This window comes from Cervus elaphus, chromosome 10, assembly GCF_910594005.1.
Source record: "Cervus elaphus chromosome 10, mCerEla1.1, whole genome shotgun sequence".
NCBI classification, from domain to species: Eukaryota; Metazoa; Chordata; class Mammalia; order Artiodactyla; family Cervidae; genus Cervus; species Cervus elaphus.
In genome coordinates, this window is record NC_057824.1 from 19,010,601 (window position 1) to 19,030,144 (window position 19,544).

The 19,544-nt window shown below is 49.6% G+C and overlaps 1 long non-coding RNA gene across 1 annotated transcript in view; it reads left to right on the forward strand.

The window, feature by feature from the left end:
* The first annotated feature begins 872 nt into the window (after positions 1-872).
* The window catches only part of LOC122701370, a 204,706-nt gene continuing 186,034 nt past the window's right edge, over positions 873-19,544 (forward strand). Inside the window, exon 1 of the long non-coding RNA XR_006343057.1 lies at positions 873-994. This is a non-coding gene — a long non-coding RNA (uncharacterized LOC122701370). The remainder of the gene's footprint in view (positions 995-19,544) is intronic.

Consider the following 19,544-nt stretch of genomic DNA (forward strand, 5'->3'; position numbering starts at 1 on the left):
CAGAGGAACCTGGGGGGCGGGCTAGAGGCCATGGGGTTGCAAAGAGTTGGAGACGACTGAGCGACTCACACACGCCTCAGCATGTCTCTTTGCAGTCCTTTGGCAATGTCGGTCAGTCACCACCTCCCCCCACCCCCCTTGCACTGGGCTCCACCAGGGCAGAGACGATGCCTGCCATGGTCACTGCTGTAAACCATCCCTCCCCCCCTGCCCCCACCCCCACCATTGCCATGCCTGGTTCATAGTGATGCTCAATAAACACCCTTGATAGGTAAGCACAGCTTTGAAATATGGTGCCTCTGCCTTAAGCGCATCATTCTCCAGGCTGAATTCTCCTGGCATTTTGAGCAGCCCCAGTTTTCCAGTCACCTCCAAACCGTTCAAGATGCAGAACAGTACCAAGGACCAGGGTGTCCATCGTCGCAGGGCGCTGGAGAAGTGGACGTCTGTCTGTCCCTTGTCCCTTCCCTTCCTTGGGCAGGGAGACCGTCCGTGTGGGCGAACTGGGCGGGGAGGTGGGCAGGATTTTTCTGAGCGGGCCTGGCCCCGGGGCAGGTGAGACCCGCGCAGGCCTCGTCCACGCGTGCCCGCTGTGCCCGCGAGCAGCCAGCAGGGGGCGGCAGAGAGACAGGAGTGGTCCGCGGAGGAGCCCAGCTCCGAGCCCAGCCGCGCGAACCCACCGAGCCCGCGCTCAGAAGCCCGGTCTCCCACCGACAGGCCGCTCGGCTCGGAAGGCTGCTGGGTCCTTCCTCTCCCTCAAGTGCAGGCAGAGCCCTCTGGAGCCATGGCCAGCCCTTCCAGCAGCCCCGAGGACACGGGCAAGCTCAGAGGCAGGGATGGCCGGCAGAGGCGGGAGGCGGAGGACGCCCCTCCGGAGGAGAAGAGGTTGAGGCTGGGGCTGGAAGGAGGAAGCTCCGCGAGGGAGGAAGGGGAAGACGCGCCGCGTCTGGGCAGGGAAGAGACTGGTACCCAGACAGGTGTCGAGGACGGAGGCGTAAGTGAGCGGGGGCGCAGGAGGGACGGGTTGGGGGCTGGGGGGCAGGGCTGCTCCCCGTCGGCGGTCAGCTGCAAGTTGGTAATTGGGCAGCAACTCCTGCGTGCGGGCTTGGTGTGGTAGCTTGTGGGGACCTTCTGAGAAACTAGATGCCCCGTTGTTGGTGGCAACTCCCTTCTTGTTTATGTAGGATCGACTTGCTGATTCTGCCACGTCGTCGTTGTCGCTGGCTGGGACACCCTTGGGCTCTGGGGTTGTTCGAAAAGGGAGGGGCCACTCTGTGTCCTGGGGGCGCCCAGAAGGGAAAGGAGATGGGGGTGGGGTGTGGGGGGGTTTACTCTGAGGAGCCCGCACCCTGCACAGCCTCATCTTGGGCAGAGCGGTTTGAGGCGTCTCTCTGGGACTTTTTGCTGGTCGCCTTCCACCTGGTAAGGGGCTTGGGTGGGAAGTACGAGGCACAGGCTCTGAAAACCATGCCCGGTCAGCGCGTGCACTGGTGGCAGCTCACCAAGACCCCCTGCCTGCGCCCCCCCTATCTTCCTGTCACCGCTCTCCAGGCTGGCTGGGCAGGGAGAGTTGAGAGAGGAGGCAGGTGAAGGCTTCCCACTCTGGAGTCACTCTTCTCGGCCCATCTCTCCAGAGAAGGACAGTGAAGCAAAGTTCTGTGCATCCCCTTGGGGTGCCGCCTGGCTCTGGTACCCACCGGCTGAGGGTACGTTTGGGGTGGTTTGTTGCATATGTACGTGGGTATGTGAGTATGTGGGACAGCGTTCCATGGCCAGCTTGACCCCCTCCCTGGCCCCTGCTTTTTGCTTCCTCTTCTGAATCTTCCAGTTGTGATCCCGTGGACCTCACATTTGGGGGGTCATAGATGTCTGGATGACAAGTGAGGGCTGGCTGGACGGCTGTCCTTTTGGCGGGGGCCGCCACCTTGAGAGTTTTAAATTGATAATGGGTTTGACCTTTTTGTTTCTTCCAACCATTTGCTCAGCCGAGCTCACCTTAAAAATTTGATTGGTGACTAGTGAGCCCCACAAGGAAGAGGTCCCCTTGTTTCTCCCGAATCCTTGCTGGCGTCAGCTGCCTGCTTCCCCTTCACTGGGCCGCGTCAAAGCCTGGAGAACTCAGGGAGGGGGCTGCTCTCAGGTGTTGCTCCCAAGCCCTTGCCTCCCGTTGCTGTGATTGAGTTCAGATCATGGGCCACCTGGACACCAGAACCAGGTGAATTTCTCTCTGTGATGCCAGAAGGATGATATTTGGGGAAGGTTTTCCAGGACACGTCATGGAAAGGGATGTGTTGCAGTGTGATGAGAGGAGAGGTCCCGGGTCTGAGATGTGATGATGGGGCCATGCAGTGCTGTGAAACTTCCACTGTCAGAAGCCCTTCCCTGCCCTGTCACCTCCCTCTTTCACATGGAACTTTGCCCAAAACCAGGACCCCAGAATGGAATGGAGTGACCAGGTGCAGTGGGCTGCTTAGGAGTGTGGGTTTGGATCCAGACTACTCGGGTTTGGATCCTGGTTATGGTTCTCCTTAGCTGAGTGACTGGGGGCAAGTTGGTTAACCTCTCTGAGCCTTAATGGTTTCCAAGGTGCAAAGCATATGTCAACAGGCCCTGTTCCATGGGATACCCGGATCTCCTGGGGACAGTGGCCCCCTCATAAAGATGGTCTTGGTTTTCAAGTCTAAAGGTTGGCCAAAGTCTGGTGCCCAGAATGCCCACCAGACAGATTTCTCCTTTTCCATGTCTATAAGAATATTCTTGTTAAAGAACCTGGAAGCAGTTTCAGGCTGGTGCCAGGAGCAGCAGCTATTTCTTTAAGGAAGAGAACCATTTCTTCACTTACAGACCATGTCCAAATGGATCAAGAAAAACAGAATGCTTTTTCATGAGATTTTGTCTGCGTAGACCATTAGCTTGGCCAAAATGTCAAAAACATCCTTTTTCTTTGATAGCAGATTATTTTTGGATGCAGATCATTTTGGGCTTTTCTCTGCAGAAGCTGAACGGGCAACACCTCCCTGTCCGTGTTGTATATAGATGTTTTTGAGGATAAAATACCCTTTCCCATCACTGTATCTGATGTCCTGGATGGCTGAGGTTTATATGTGACTGGCTGTCGCTCAGAGGGGCTCCTGGACTCGGCCCCTGTCTTTAAGGAGGGGGTTGCATCCTCTGCTGGTTTGCTAGGGGATGCTTTTAGGAGCTAAACTGGAGTCCCAGGAGGCCTCTCAGCACCCAGGTCCTGCTGGACATGTGGTAGAAGGAAGGTATGTGACTCATGAGGGCTGACCCCCCCACCAGGGATCAGAAGTTTTACAGACTCCTTTTGCCCCCTCCAGGACCAGTGATGCTGAGGAGATATTGAAGAACTGGTCCCCCTAGAGCCTTTATTGATTCCTTCTCTCTCTCTCTCTTTTTATTACTTATAGAATTTTATAGAAAGAACATATCTAAGTATCGTTCTATTGGTGATGACAATTGAACTATTGATTCCTTTAGAGTGACCCCAGGGTGAGTCGGACCGATAGCTCTCCCTGGAAGGAGAGAAAAGTCTTTCCTATGTAATTGGTTATCAACCCTAGGTGTTTGTTCAGCTTTTCCCACGATCAGGCAGCTTGGCATAGATTTCTGGGTTGTTGCTGGGCAGAGTTGAGCTTTCAAGAGTAATAACTCATCGGATTCCCTGAAGTTCCCTGATGGACTCTTTGCTCCAGAGTCCCTGGGGTTGGGATTTCCCTGGTGGTGCAGTGGTTGGGACTTCATTTTTCTAATGCAGAGGGTTTGAGTTTGATCCCTTTTAGGGGAACTGGGATCCCACATACTGCATGTCATGACTAAAAAAAAGTGTCTCTGGGATTGAGACTGGAGCAGAAGGTTGTTGTCAGCATGAGGCTCCTTGTAGGGGTGAATCCAGACTGTAGATCTTTCCCCTTCTTTCTGGTGAGGGTCTGCACCTGGGTATCTCAACTTTGGTGCTGTGCTGTTGACATTTGGAGTCAGATTATTCTGGTACGGGGGCGGCGCTATGTATTATTGGGCTACTTGGCAGCATCCCTGGCTTCTACCCACAGAGGCCAGTAGCACTGATACCCTATCCCCAGATGTGACAACCCAGGAAGAGGTGGGCAAAGTCACCTTGGCTTAGAGGCACAAGTCTACACTTGCAAAAAATATTGCAGAGTGTAGTAGTTAGGTTTGGGTCCCTGCTGTACCACTTATGAGCTCTGTGTCCTTGATAAATTTATGCCATCTCCAGGGGCCTCAGTTTCCTTATCTATAAAATGGGAATAACCTCAGTGGTGGGTTGGGTATGCTTTTGTTGAAACAAGTTAGTAAATAGAAAATGCTTGGCATAGCATTTAGACATGGAAAAAGCACAAAACAAATGGTCGTCTCCATTCTAAGTTATTTGAGTGAGTCAGACTCCATCCCCATCCCCTTAACCACTGGTGATGTATAAAGCAGGATGTGTGTGTGCGTTAAGTCGCTTCAGTCGTGTCTGACTCTTTGTGACTCTATGGACTGTAGCCTGCCAGGCTTCTCTGTCCATGGGATTCTCCAGGCAAGAATAATGAAGTGGGTTGCCATGCCTTCCTCCAGGGAATCTTCCCGACACGGGGATTGAACCCATATCTCTTATGTCTCCTGCATTGGCAGATGGGTTCTTTACCACTAGCAGGAAAGCCCTGTAATTGGGGGTGGATACCATTTACCTGAACCTTAGGTTGGGTTCAGGTAGCATCTCATCGGGTTCCCCCGATTTCCTTCTTGGTTCTCGGGGTCCAGGATCCCAGGGAGGCAGGGCTGTGGGCAGGCAGGGCAGGTGGCAGTAAGGGTTTGCGCCCACAGCGGATAGTTCCAGAGCCAGCTGCCGAGGCAGGGCATTTGGACCAACATCTGGGTTTCAGGATTCTCGTCTGAGCACAGCTGGACTCCGCAGGGTAGAAGCTCTCTCTGCCGAGATATAGATATTTCCCTGGCAACGATCTCTCAAGCTGACATGAAGACATGGCCGCCCACCGGAGCGCGGTGTGTCTGCCTCAGCTCTTCTGCAGTCTGTGAGGCACGTGTCTGCGGAATGCTGTGCTGGAGTGGGAAATGGCAGGAGGTCTCCTCATCCTCTAGGGACCAAGAGTGGGGTGCAAGATGGTGGAGGGTCCTGGGGGAGGCAGGAGCTTGGAGGACATTACTTTCAGCTGAAACAGAGCAGCACATACTGGATGGTTCAGACCCCTCACCGTGTGGGGAGGCGGATGACTCTGTGCCTGGAGTAGTTTGAGGGTGAGCTGTGTTGCCCTTGGCCTTAATCATTTCAGAAAGATTTAACCCCAGTCCTGACAAGCTGGAGCTCGATTTGGGATTCTCAGGGGAAATTCAGACTGCAGGCCAGGGTCCTCCAAATTTAAAAAATTTCATCAAGATGGCCATCGTCCTGTTGTGTCCTCTGAAACATGACTTGGGAGCTCAGGGAATAGGAGAGAGACCAGTTTGGGCACTGGGACAGGAGTCTCTGCTTTACTGGTGACCTGGACGATGGTGGAGTTGTGTGCCTGGATCAAGGACCTTGAGTTGTGTGCCTTAGGAGATACGTTTCAGAGGACTTAAGGATCTTTTGGGTAATGGGAGTGAGCAAGATTCAGTGTCAAGTCAACTTCCAGAAAAACAGGGAAGACCCTGGATCTGATTCTAGGCTCTGGCTGATGTTCTGAGACCCAGGTGGCAACATCTCATGAACAGATGGGTCGGGGATGGAGATTCAGACTTGAAGGTCATCAGTGTCGATGGCAGTTGAGGCGAAGAGGATACCCGAGATTGACTGGGAAGAGAGGAGTGGCGAGAGGAGAGGCTTTGGCGGACCCAGGAAGTCTGAACGGTGAGAGGAGAAGGGCCAGAGGACCAGCAGGCGGAGGACGGGTGGCTCCACAGGCAGACGAGGGAGAACAACAAGGGTCATTTATGTTGAAAAGAGCCCACTGGACTTAATATGCTTGTTGGCTCTTGCTGGAATTTTAGTGGAGGCCAACTGGGGTGGGGGTACAAAGACTCACCCTAAGTCTAGACACCTCAGCACCCAGCCAGGGTGTGTGCGAGGAAACACAGAATGCTCCATGGCCTTGACACTCTTGGAAAATGTTAGTCTGTGTGTGTGTGTGACTCCAAAGCCTTGGTGCTCTTAAAACACTGAGCTGTCACTGTTCGATGCTCTGTTGGAAAAGGACCCAGCCTTGGTGGAGAGCCTTGCCCTGGTGTGTTCGGGTAAGCATTGGGAGCCCTCACCTTTCTGCACTGGGGGCCACTTGCTTTCTCACCCCTTCTTCAAGTATTTGAGCAGCTCCTGCATACCAGGTGCCAGGCTGGGTGCTGGTCTACGGGATGGATCAGTCTTTGTTCTTCTGGAGACCTTACTCTACCAGACGAGACAGACCCTGGTCCATGGGGCCTAAGCTGCCCTCCCCACCTGTGTTTGTCAATAAAGTTTTATCGACACACAGCCACACCCACTCACATGCATATTGTCTGTGGCTCCTTTCTTGCTAGAATGGGAGAGTTGAATAGTTGGGGCACAGGCTGTGTGGCCCACAAAGCTGAAGATACTAATGCTGAGAATCTTAGGTGAAGGGCTTTGTACCCCGATGGTGTCCTGTGGAGGCATGAGGACAGCTGCTCTTGAAATACTTGCACTTCTGGGCTGGGTTTGTGACGAGGGCTCACCTTGTGGGACTCCAGAGGGAGAGGGACTCAGCTCCCCTACTCGCACCTTTCTGGGTCTCTGGTGTCAGGGTGAGGACTGGGGCTTTGAGTGGGCTTTCCTCAACCCTGTGGCTGGATACCCGGCCAGCACTGTCTGACATTTGGGTGGGGGCGAGAAAGGAGGGAGGGAAGAGAGACTTTGCAGCCCTCTCCTGAGCGTCCCTCTAAGACAGTCCCCAGTGAGTGTTTGGGGCCCCACTTTGCACAGCTGCCAGAGTCCACTGAGATAGTCTTGTTGGTGCTGTGACTCTGGGGTACAGAGCCTCCAAATCACTGAGAGAAAGGAAAGATTTTTTTTTCTTTTTTGGCAAGCACAAGAACTCAGGTTATTGAAATTAACATTTACCCCCAAGTTTTTTAATGTCTGGGCATGCATATTTAAGCGTCTGCCTCAAAATCTCTCGCTAATAAGCAGATGGTACATTTAATTCCATTTTTTTTTCTTCTTTGAGAACACATGGCTTCCTGCACTGCTTTCCTTGCAGGCAACTGCAAGTGGAGGCGACAGTACTTCTGACCAGCAGCACAGATCCCCTGAGAGGCCAACGAGAGCCCTGCCCGGAGGAGGAGCTGGCCTTTTCCCTCATCATCTCCAGCGGGAAAGTTGTCAGGTTACTCACAAGTCCACAAGGCTCCTGCCTTTGCTTCTCCGGAGAGTCTCTGCCACAGCTGACCCCTAGACCTCACTGCTTTGGACCCAGTGTCCCAAGCAGGGTGTGGTCAGAGGGGGAGAGTGTGTGTGTGCATGCTAAGTTGCTTTAGTTGTGTCCGACTCTTTGCGACCCCATGGACTGTAGGGGTTCCTCTGTCTATGAGGTTCTCCAGGCAAGAATACTGGAGTGGATTGCCATGCCCTCCTCCAAGGGATCTTCCTGATTCAGGGATCGAACTCGGCGGGCAGGTACTTTACCACTAGCGCCAGCAGAGGGGGAGGGGGCTTGGGCAGACCTGGCGGGGGGAGGAACTCCAGACAGAAGGTAGAGGCAGATAGACAGGAGAGCCCACGTGCACAAGCACGGACCTTGAGGTCACCAGGGAGAAAGCGTGGATTTCCGAGAGCAGAGCAGACGCCGCCAGTGTGCTCCATGTGTGTCTGGGTTTTGTGACTCGCGCACGCCTCCTCTCCCTGTGTTCCGGGATGTCATAGAAACAGGCTTTCAGGGGTTCCGTGCAGCTCTGGGTTCCGAAGACCTTTGGCGGGGTGAAGGGGCTGCCCAGTGGGTTTCCTTGGCTCTGTGGGCCCCTCCTGCTGGGCCCCTCCACCCCTGACTGTGTGCGGATGTGCCTTGCCTTGCCTGTCAGACCTCCTGCCGGGAGAAACCCAGGTAGGGCTTGTGTCTCCTCCGGGGCTGGTGTCCTGTGTCTCCACATAAGGAAGACTTTGTGACTTGGAAACATGTTGGCTTAAAATGGAAGGTGTGTGATGCCTGGGAGGGAAAATCTACTGCCCTTTTCATTTTTCTTTTTGATTCCATGTTCTGTGTTGTCCTGGTGGAGTTGTAAGCCCTGGCCTCTAGGAATCGGGCTGGATGAAAGCATCTACATGGTATGAGTATAATTCCTTGGTCTTTGTTCTGCTTATTAGCAATACACATTATTATTTGCTCATGTAAAGAATTTTGGCTACATAAGTATATATAAAACAAACAGCAACCAACTCTTTTGTCTGCTCCTCTTCAATCTTTCCTCTTGGAGGTGACACCAGGAGTGGGGGGTTGACATATACCCTTCTAAACCTTTCTCTGTGTATTCAGGCACATATAGTTGCACATATATGGTTTAATTTTAATCTTTTAAAAATACAAATAGGATCAGTTCAGTTCAGTTGCTCAGTCACGTCCAACTCTTTGCGACCCCATGAACCACAGCACGCCAGGCCTCCCTGTCCATCACCAACTCCCAGAGTCTACCCAAACCCATGTCCATTGAGTCGGTGATGCCATCCAACCATCTCATTCTCTGTCATCCCCTTCTCCTCCTGCCCTCAATCTTTCCCAGCATTAGGATCTTTTCCAATGAGTCAACTCTTCGCATGAGGTGGCCAAAGTATTGGAGTTTCAGCTTCAGCATCAGTCCTTCCAATGAACACCCAGGACTGATCTCCTTTAAGATGGACTGGTTGGATCTCCTTGCAGTCCAAGGGACTCTCAAGAGTCTTCTCCAACACCACAGTTCAAAAGCATCCATTCTTCTGCACTCAGCTTTCTTTATAGTCCAACTCTCACATCCATACATGACCACTGGAAAAACCATAGCCTTGACTAGATGGACCTTTGTTGGCAAAGTAATGTCTCTGCTTTTTAATATGCTGTCTAGGTTGCTCATAACTTTCCTTCTAAAGAGTAACCATCTTTTAATTTCATAGCTGCAGTCACCATCTGCAGTGATTTTGGAGCCCAGAAAAATAAAGTCAGCCACTGTTTCCCCATCTATTTGCTCCAATTAATGTCTAGAAAAGCTTCCTTTTCACTCCGTGATGTGTCTTTGGCATCATCTCATGGGGGAACCTGGGCTCCACCTCACTCATAAGGCAGTTATTCTGCTGTGTGGATGCTCCTGGGTGACCCTAGACTGATGGGTCGTTGAATGGTTCCTTCTTCCTCCCTGTTGCACATGGTGTTGTGATGAGTATCCTGGCGCACAATGCTTGGTGTTCTGTGCCTGTGCTTCTCCAAGATGTCCCCAGGGGCAGATAACCAGGGCAGAGGGGCATCGGTGCTACTGTGCATCCTGGGTCTTTGCATCCTGCGTAAATATCTTCTCGCCCCCTCAGCACCCTAAGGCTCACAGGTGCTAGCCTCAGTGGGGGTCATCCTCTGAAGCCTGAGGGGCACTGGTGAGATGGCATTACCCACCTCGCTTCTGTTAGGCTCGGTCTACACCCTGCCACCCCTGGGGGTCCAGCTGTCCCTCCAGCCCCTCCTGGCAGGACCCTGGCTTCTGACTGGCAGGTGGGAAGGTTTACTTTCCTGAACATTCTTGGTTATATTATTGCAAGTTCCAAGGTTGGCTTTCGCCTCCTCCAGGCCTTGCTGCTTCCCGCCATGTGTCCTCGAGCAAGCCGTTTCAGCTCTCTTCGTCAGGTCCCTCAAAGGTAAAACGGGGATCATAGAACAATGGCAGCTGCCTCCTTGGCTGCTGGGAGGATTCAAGGGAATGACCACCACTTCTGTACGCTTGGCTTGTTGTGCATGCTCAGCCAGTGCCAGGCAGGTCATCGCTGAGTTTTGGGCACGCTGGGCTGTGACGTCACAGGGGCTGTCTGTGGTGTCGAGTCCGATGCCAGGCCCTCAGTAGCTGCTCAGTAAACTCTCAGTGCGCGATTGGTGGGGGCAGAGATTGGGGTGCAGGCAGCAGGTACAGACAAAAAAAATGGGCTCAGCAGTGGATCCCCAGCGTGTAGGCTCCATGATGAGCCCCCAGTCTCTCAGCCCCTTGCTGTGTTTGCCAAGGCCCACAGGACTCTGCTGTGTCTTCCCCACTGGAGTCCAGGCAGGTGCAGGTCAGGGACTGTCCTCTGCCCCAGGGCATCTCCCACGGTAGCTTGGTCCTGGATTCCAGGTGACCCCAAGTGGGACTCTGCTGGTTCTGAGCCCAGACACAGAAGACAGGGAAGTGTAGGGGTAAGTACCCACCATTTGACCTTTGAATTCCCCTTTGCCTTGGACCCTGTGAGGCACATGGGCTTGTGTGTGTGTGTGTACATGTGTGTGCTCGCATGTTGGTGTTCTTGTGTGTGTGTGTGACCTTCTCTGTGAGGACCCAAGTCTTGGGTTGTTTACTCAGGACTATGGTTGCCAGATTAAGTGCAGGAGGTCTAGTTAAGCTTGACTTTCAAATTAACAGATTTTTTTTTTTTTAAGAATAAGTATGTCCCGAAGCAATATTTGAGATATACTTACTCCAAAGTATGATTTGTTGTTTATCTGAAATTCAAGTGTGAATGGTGTCCTGTCCTTCCACTTGCTACGTCTGGCAGTGCTCTGTGGGGTGTGGGTATGTGTTGGTATGTGTCCACAGGAGGGCCTGGGTGCAGGCACGAGGTTGGGGAGGAATTGGGAAGATTCTCCAGGGCTGCTTAGTGGCCCAGAGTCTGTGGGGTTGGATGCTCTGGTCCCCGGGCCTGGGCGGTGCTCCCCAGCACCTGCCCCCTCACCTCCCACCTCTGTTGGTTCCCTCCCATTCCTCTCCAAACACGGGCAAGAACTGCCCCATCCACCCTTGTCTGGAGCACAGCCGCTCAGCCAGACGAGATGCAAACAGTATGCCAGATGGCTGCAAAGCCTCCCCAGCTCCCTCCACAAGGGGCCTGCAGATGAAACGGAAGCCTTGTCTGCCCTGCTCCCGCCTTCCAGAAAACCTGCGCCGACAGACACTCCTCCTGGAGATTAAACCACCCCGTGTTTTGCCAAACAAATGAAGCCCTTCATTGCCACCATAAACTTGTTCACAGGCAAGGGCTGGACTGATTGATCCACCCGTGCGCCTGATTCATCAGCTCTCTCACCAGGAGGGGCGAGAGGCTCTTCTCTCAGGTCCCAGAGATGAGCTGCCTAATTTCCATCTGAAAGACTGTAGAAACCGACCACAGCTTTGGAAGAAAGCTGCCTCTTCCCCCTAGGCAGGTTGCTTGTGGTTCCTGATATTTGACTGTGATCAGAGGGTGCATTTGCATCCAGCTGGCTGGGGGGCTGTCAAGGAGGACAGCCTCTGAGGGCCTCTGAGCCCACTGCATCTCTTCGTGGGAAAATCCAGGAAGGAACCTTGTTCTGTGTTGACTGCTTAATCTTTTCACTGAACTTGTTATGGACAAGGCCTCCGTCTCCTTGCAGCTCCTCTGTGGGGCAGGCACTATGATTGTCTGCATGCCCACTTTCTCTCGTCTCTTTAAAGCTCCTGAACCCATGCTGCGCTCTTTTCTGCCACAGGGCCTTTGCATATCCCGGGCATATGCTGCCTCTGCCTGGGAAAGTTCTTTCAGCCTCCCCACTTCACCAGGTAAACATCTCATCTGTTAGCTGAGTCACCATTGCCTCAGGGAAGCCTGGACCCCTGTTCCCTGTTCTTATAGCACCTGCTGTCTCTCTGTTTAGGTCTGGGCCCAGCTAGATATACCTCTTTCTTTTGGCATGATTCCGTGATGCACGTTCTAAGATCACCATGAGGGCAGGGGCCACGCTGTCTTTCCACTGTATCTCTGGTGTTTAGCGTATGCTCTCCTGATTGGGTGCACACTATTCACCCCGTAACTATGATAGCTCTCCAACAGCAGAAATGGGAGAGAATATGTAGGGCTTGTGTTACCAGAACCCCAGGGGTCCTCTGGAAGATGATGTTGGAACATATCTGCCAATGGACCTCCTTATTGTGTGGCATAGAATGCCCCACCTTTCTGACTCATCCTTAGCAAAGGCCTTCGTATTTGAAGCATAGTTGTTGGTGTGGGAGGATGGAATCTATATCATATTTAGATCTTGTGGTCTGCCATGGCCCCCTGATCTTCTTTAGCTTCAGTTATGCAACATCCATGGTCTTTCCCTTGGTAGATGTTCAGTTTGTTTTTCCCTCTTCAACTTTGCTTAGAACTTGATCCCATAAGTGAGGCCTGCCCCCTTATCCCCATCACTTACCGAGGATGACTTGGTTTTGTCAACAACTACTCCAGCCTTTGGTGAAGCCCAGACTGAGGGAAAGCATTAAAATAGAGGATGTGTAAAGAAGGTGAAGCTACCTGTTGGGTGGGCAGGCACTAGGGTTAATCTAAAGGCTGGAAGAAGGACTGACTTGGAGGACTGAGTGAGTCTCAGGGCTGAGGGTCAGGTCCAAGTGGACAAAAGGGTCTGAGTTTGCTCAGGTGAACTTCAAGTATTTAATAAACCTTCCTTTTCCTCATGGTTGGGGAATAATTGATGAGGCTGTTGCAGAGAAGCCAATTCTGACTCCATGTTGGAACTCTTTGACTTGTTTTTGTGAGTATAATCATACCGAAAGGCTTACCTCAGAGAATCCTGCCCCTCTGCTTGACTGTTAAACTAAAGTGCCTTTGTTCAGAACCCTGTCAACCTGTAGACAGCAGGAAGGAAGAAATTAACACATCCCCTGCCTGAGGCTTGCGCTTCTAGGAGATGTTTGCAAGATTAATGGCCTTTTTACTTTGCTTCCTCACCTCCCCTCATCTCTAATCTATAAAAGAACTTGGCATCTAGAGACCCTGATAAGATGTTTATTTTGAGGCGCTAGCTTGCCATCTTCTTGGTCAGCTGGCTTTCCAAATAGTCATTTTCCTTGCCTCAACACCTCATCTCTTGGATTCATTGGCTTGTTGTGCGGTGAGCTGGGTGAACTTGGACTGGGTAATAAGGCTGCTAAATTTGATGAGGATCCTTTGGTGGAGTTTACCTGGAATGCCATCAGCGAGACTCACCAAGGCATTGATTATTGATTCCCCAACTGTTACCAATTCATCAGGCTTCAGTTATAACCATAATTTGTATTAATTATCAGTGCGAGATTTTACTTTACTAGTCAATAAAAGCGGTGTTCAGAGAGCAGAGTTGAGTGACCCAGCCCTTTTGACTCCTCTGCCAAAAGTCCACCAGATCTAGGAGTCACTCGGTGGTGAGGGGGCTGGCAGTGATGGTGGGCTTCACCTGTCATCACAGCCCATGTCTGGCATCAGGAAAGCCCATGCCTCAGTCTCTGTTTGGGAATTGAGGTCAGGAATATCAAGCCTGCTTCCCTTTCAGGACTGTTAGGAGGATAAGATGAGATGGTAAGTGGGGGCTCTTTGAAAACAAAAACATTCTATTTGAATGCAAAGTGTTCTGTGACTGACATTTTCTATCCTGTGGAATCATCGTTGACCCTGAAGCTGTCTATTCAAAAACTGAACGGAGTTAACCCTTTCTCCCTGTCTCCACTGGCGGAGGGAATCTGTCAAAAGATTGTGGTTGCTGTTTTTATGGGTGGGGAAAACTAAGGAAGGTGCAGAAAAGGGACTAGGACCCCGGACTCCTGAGTCTGTCTGTGTAAGAGCTTAAGCGAGGGAACTGCTTCATATTCTTGGTACAGGGTTGCTCTGTAAGAAATAGCCCTCATCTGATATTCAAAGTGGGACCTGAGACAGTTTCTAAAAACAAAAGTGACTGTTGGGTGTGTTCAGTCAGTCTGTAACTGGGACAACTCTGGGACGAAGCAAGTGGAAACAGGTTTGGAGTGAGATGGATTTGGGTTTGAACCCAGGTTTGGACAGCTATAGCTGGGAGAGAGAACTCAGGCAGATTGTTTAACATCTTGGGCCCCAGTGACCTTGGACAATAGGTTGCATTGTATTAAAACTTGCAGGGAGACTCCCACTGGGCTCCTGTAGGCAGAGGGCTGACCAGCAGGGCAGGGTTTGAGTCTCGCAGGTGCCCGGCTCTGATCCATAACACCCAGTCATTCCCACAAATGCTTCCCTTACAGGGTTTTCTGAGTATCAGGGATCATGCACTCGGGTTGTTAACACTGTGTTCTGCACAGAAATCAACATTTGTGGGTTTATATTAGTGCCTTCTTTGGTGTTCTCCATAGTTCCACATTTCTCAGCCCTGAGGAACATCAAAATCACGCGGGGGAGGATGTTTATTACATATACCAATTCCTGGAGCTCATGCCCAGAGTTTCCGAAGCTTAGAGGCTCAGCCAGGATCTCTGGTTACAAAAGCTCCCAGGTGTCTCCTGGGCAGGCCTGGCTGTGCCTCAGGGACCCAGTTTGGGAACTAGTCCTTGGTGCTGCTTTGTATAAATGTCAAGGTGGCCTCTTCTGCTGCATCTTGTCTTATCCTCACTTGCGTTCAAGCTTGTTTCTTGTTTCCAGTTTCAAGAGACTGGAAGCTCTTTGATGTCAGGGTTCTCTCTCACATTTGCATCAGTGAACCAACATTTCCATAGGTGCTCAGAGCTGCAGGATTGTTTGCTGAATGGGGTCAGGCTCTAGGAGGGCTTGTGTGTGTGTCTGTGTGTGATGTGAATCTTTGTTAAAAGAACCTTTCTGTCTCGCATCTGCATTTTCTGTGAGTCAGTGTGATTTACTCTAATGGAAGCCAGTGCAGCTTAAGCAAGGCTTTGCCCTGAAATGCAGTGAGGTTGTGGATGGGCAGAGCTGCCGAAAGCACCTCCTGGGAAATGTTTCATTGTTATCCTCACTAATTGAACTCAAAAGTTCACTTCCGTTTCACCCCACCATGAGAGCTGTGTTGATTTCTCGTTCAGAGTGGGTATTATCAGATCTCCTGTACAAATGTATGCGAGTAACTGGGATTGGGTTTGGGGGTGGATGCACTTCATTTATGATTAAAAAAACATGGAATACAAAGCTGGAGAAAGAGGTGTCATCTTTAGTTACCGCTGTGTGTGAGGTGGGACTTGGCATCCAAAAGAGGAACCTTGTCTACAGTCCTCAACCTTGATCAAACTGTTTCTGAATTCCTCACACACACAATCAGTACCATAATTGGTATGGATTACATAATATTTCAGTTGCTTCCTATGCTGGACAGGAGGGCTTCCCTGGTGGTTCAGATGGTAAAGAATCCACCTGCAACATGGAAGACCTGGGTTCCATCCCTGGATTGGAAAGATCCCCTGGAGAAGGGAATGGCAACCCACTCCAGTGTTCTTTTTTTTTAGAACTTTAAAAATATGTTTATTATCCATATTTTTTTGCTTTTTAAAAACATTATTTATTTTTAAATTGAAGGATAATTGCTTTACAGAGTTTTGTTGGAGAGTTCCGTGGACAGAGGAGCCTTATGGGCTACAGTCCATGGGGTTGCAAAGAGTCAGACATGACTGAGTGACTAACACACACACAAGCTGGGCAGGAAAAAACTGTGGAAAAAACTTCTTGAAGGTTCTTCCTTTTGTATTAACGCTTCGCAGAATGATGCCCTCAGAACACCTGTGAGGGACTCATTTGAACTGGTTTCTAGGCTTACAGTTTACAAGGTCCCACCTTTTTGAATCAGAATCTCTGATGCTGGGACCACAGCATCAGTAGATAACTCAGGAAGTTTATAATCAAGTAGGGAGATTAGATGAGTATATGAATAAGTGCAACACAGACTAGATTTAAAAAATACTTTGATTGTTTAATTTTTAAATTTTTATTCATTAAACAAAAATTTTTGGCCGTGCCACGCAGCATGGAGGATATTAGTTCCCCAACCAAGAATTGAACCTGTGCGCCCTGCAGTGGAAGCATGGAGTCTTCACCACTGGACCACGAGGGAAGGTCCTTCTTTGATTATTTCTAACGAAATAGTGCTTTAAAAAATTCAAGAAATACAGAAAAGAACAGGAAAGAAAGAAAGATCATCTCAAATCTTACCACCCCAGGAAATAAACCTTCGTATAAAGTGAACATCATCCCAGACTCAGCCTGTGTTCAGATGGAAGGACGGGTGGAGAGAGATGGACAGACACTTCTAATCAGACACAATGGGATTTTTTTTTTTTAAGAAAATACTACATTGAATGGTGCATGAATATATGAAAAATAAACTGAAGTAAAACTGAGGAACCTGGAGATGAGTGTAGGGTCCAGGCTGATGAGGAAGGCAAAGCAAGAAAGGGGTGGTGAGGTTGTGAAGAGCGAATTTAGAAGAGAGAAGGTGTGGGAGGGGGAGGCAGACGGGAGAACGTAGTTACAGTGGGAATTTTAGATCTTGAGACCAAATGGTTTTGCAGTGATGATGAGGATCAAAGTGAGAGCATTACAATGAAGCTATATAGCCCCCTTTTGAGGCTGGACGTGTAGATGCTCCTGGTGAATGTCTGCTCATTGATGGTGAGAAATGTGAGCATTCTGGCTCTGTCAGATCTTTCCTAGGGACTCTGTGCTCTATTTTTGGGGTCTTTTTTTTTAATCACCTGGCTCAGAGCACTGGTCCCCAAATGGTGTTCCTTGTACCATGCGTGCTTAGTTGCTCGGTTGTGTCCGACTCTTTGCAACCCCATGGACTATCACCTGCCAGCCTCCTCTCTGTCCATGAGGTTCTCCAGGTAAGAATACTGGAGTGGGTAGCCAGTCCCTTCTCCAGGGGATCTTCCTGATCCAGGGATCGAACCTGGGTCTCCTGCATTGCTGGTGGATTCTTTACCATTTGAGCCACCAGGGAAGCCCTCTTAACCCTCTACCCCTCTTAAAAAAAGGCAACTTTATCTTAGTTCCCAAATTAAAAAAAGAATATTTTATTGGCTTATGAAATAGAACAACCTGGGAGTCAGCAGCTTACAGAACCGCAGTGTGGAGTATCTACAAGCCCAGGTTATTTCTCTTTATAGAATCTTAGCCAAGACTTGGAGTATTTCTGTCTTTCCTATGCCACACTCTTGAAGAGACGTTGGTAAAATGTTGAGGCTTAGGTGGCTCTAGGGGCCTCGGACCACCCTGGCTCAGTGCTATGGGTAGAATCTTTTCCAGCTTCGGAAGGAGCTTTGTGTCCTTTTGATAGTTCAGCCCTTAAGAGAGATTCTGTGCTAATTACGTTAAAACATGGCCACGGCTTCCGCTTTGTTGTCCCCCAAATTAAACACCTCAATCACACAAACACACCCCGTTGGATTTGGTGCGACTGATTCCCAACTGTCACTAAGGACATAATTAGATTATATTTTTTCCAGTTCAACTGAAAGAAAACTCACAATAAAATGCTGATCAATATATGCAGCTTAAGAAGTGCAGCCTGCTTTGAGACGCAGAAGTGTTTATTTTAAAAATCTATATTCTTGATTGAAGGAAAAAAAAGTCCATCTCTCCTTCCTCTAGGGGGAAGACTGAGAACTGAGCTTAGGAACAGCTTGACCGTCGGGGTCTGAATTAGACCAATGAAATAGACATCCCCCTGGAAAGAAGGGTGTGTTTCTGCTTTTCTGTGGGACGGTGCTTTTATGGTGAAGTTTGCTCTCTGTCTTTGGTGGTGTGTGTGTCTTTGAGTGTGTGTGTCTGTGGGTGGATGTCTGCATGCAAATGACAGTGTGTACCTGTGTGGGTGTGTGCAAAATTCCCATGTGAACCTCATCTTTGTGGGAATCTTAGGGCCTTGAGCCCAGTGGATGCCATTTTAAGAAAAATCAGTCAAAAAACTAGATGAAAAGAACTGAAATCAAATCCAAGCTCTAAAAACACCAGATTTGTGGGCAACTCTGGGTTTTCTTTGTTTGGGATTCTACCCGCCTCCGTATGACGTTTTTCTTTCTTTTTTAAGTGATCATAATCAAAGGGTTAAAATTAATTGTGAGCACAAAAAAGTAGGTAGCATGTGATTCTCTTTACATAAGGGTTTCTCAATCTAAAAACTATTGACATTTTAGGTCAGATTATTTCCCTGCTGAGGGGGCCTGTCCTGTGCAGGAGTTCTGTAACAAAGGCCATGCATAGGGTTCAAGTTGAGACAGAAAATCACAGTGAGACTGAGGAATTCTGCCAGAGTGTCTTGGAGACACCCAGTTCCTGGAGTCCTGACTGCACTTCCGGAATTCCCAGTTGTCATTTGTCTATGGTTCATTCAGCAAACATACACAGAACACACTGTGTGCCTAGAACTTTTGAGGAAAGAAGATAAAAAGATGATTGGGACATAGACCCATCAGAGGTGACTCTACCTTAACATAAATCAGATGAGAGCCCAGGGTCTTGGAGACCTCATCCTGCAGCCTATTTGAGAATGAAGGACTTAAAAAACAATTACACATGAAAATGTATTGCACTTCGTATATACCAGTGCAATTTGTGTTAACTCTGCAGTATAATTATGCCTATATTCTTAGCATTTATTTTTTTTTGAGAGAGATTTGTTTCTTAGCATATCATCTCTCGACTAAGCTGAACTGGAAATTTATTTTGAAGCAATAAAAACCACAGGCATGCCAGACCTTACGCAGGAGATTCTCAAGTCAGTGAGCAAAGCAAAAAATTCAATACGGTTCATGTTACTCTTGAAAATCATCTCCATCTTTCAGAGTATAGAGGTCAGACTGAGCACAGCTCAGCAGCTCCCACCCAGCATGTCTTCCTCCTGGGTTGGAATAGACAGTGGTTTCTTTGGTGAGCAGCTGATGAAGTCATCCCAGGGCTACCTTTTATGAATATTTGTGTCTTCAACCCCAAAATCATTCATCAAAGTGGGATGTTCTCATCAAGGAAAGCGCAAGCTCCTGCATGAAGGCTGTGCTCACAACTCCTCCTCCTCTCTCTTTTCCCCTCTCTTTGTTCTTGACAAGTACTGATGGTTCATTTCCCACAGAGTGAAAGAGCCCAAGTGGATCTATACCTAGGAATGGAATCCAGGGTCATGTGTAACTCTGTATTTAATTGTTTGAAGGATGGCCAGCCTGTTTTCCAGAGTGGGTGCACCATTTTCCATTCCCACCAGCAGTGTGTGAGGGTTCCAGTTTCTCCACATCCTCACCAACCCTTGTTGTTGGCAGTCTTTCTTTTTCTGGCCATGCCTCATGATTTGTGGGACTTTAGTTCCCCGACTAGGGCTTGAACCTGGGATCTCAGCAGTGAGAGCTCAGAGTCCTAACCCCTGGACCATCACGGAATTCCCTACTGGCAGGCTTTGTGATTCTAGCCATCCTATGGGTGTGAAGTGGGATCTCATTGTGGTTTTGGTTTGCATGTCTCCAGTGGCTAAGGGTGTTGACTGTATTTTCATGTACATACTGGCCATTTGTATATCTTAACTTGGAGGTAGGTCTATTTAGAAATGAAAACATAGGTCCACACAAAAACTTACGTATGAATGTTT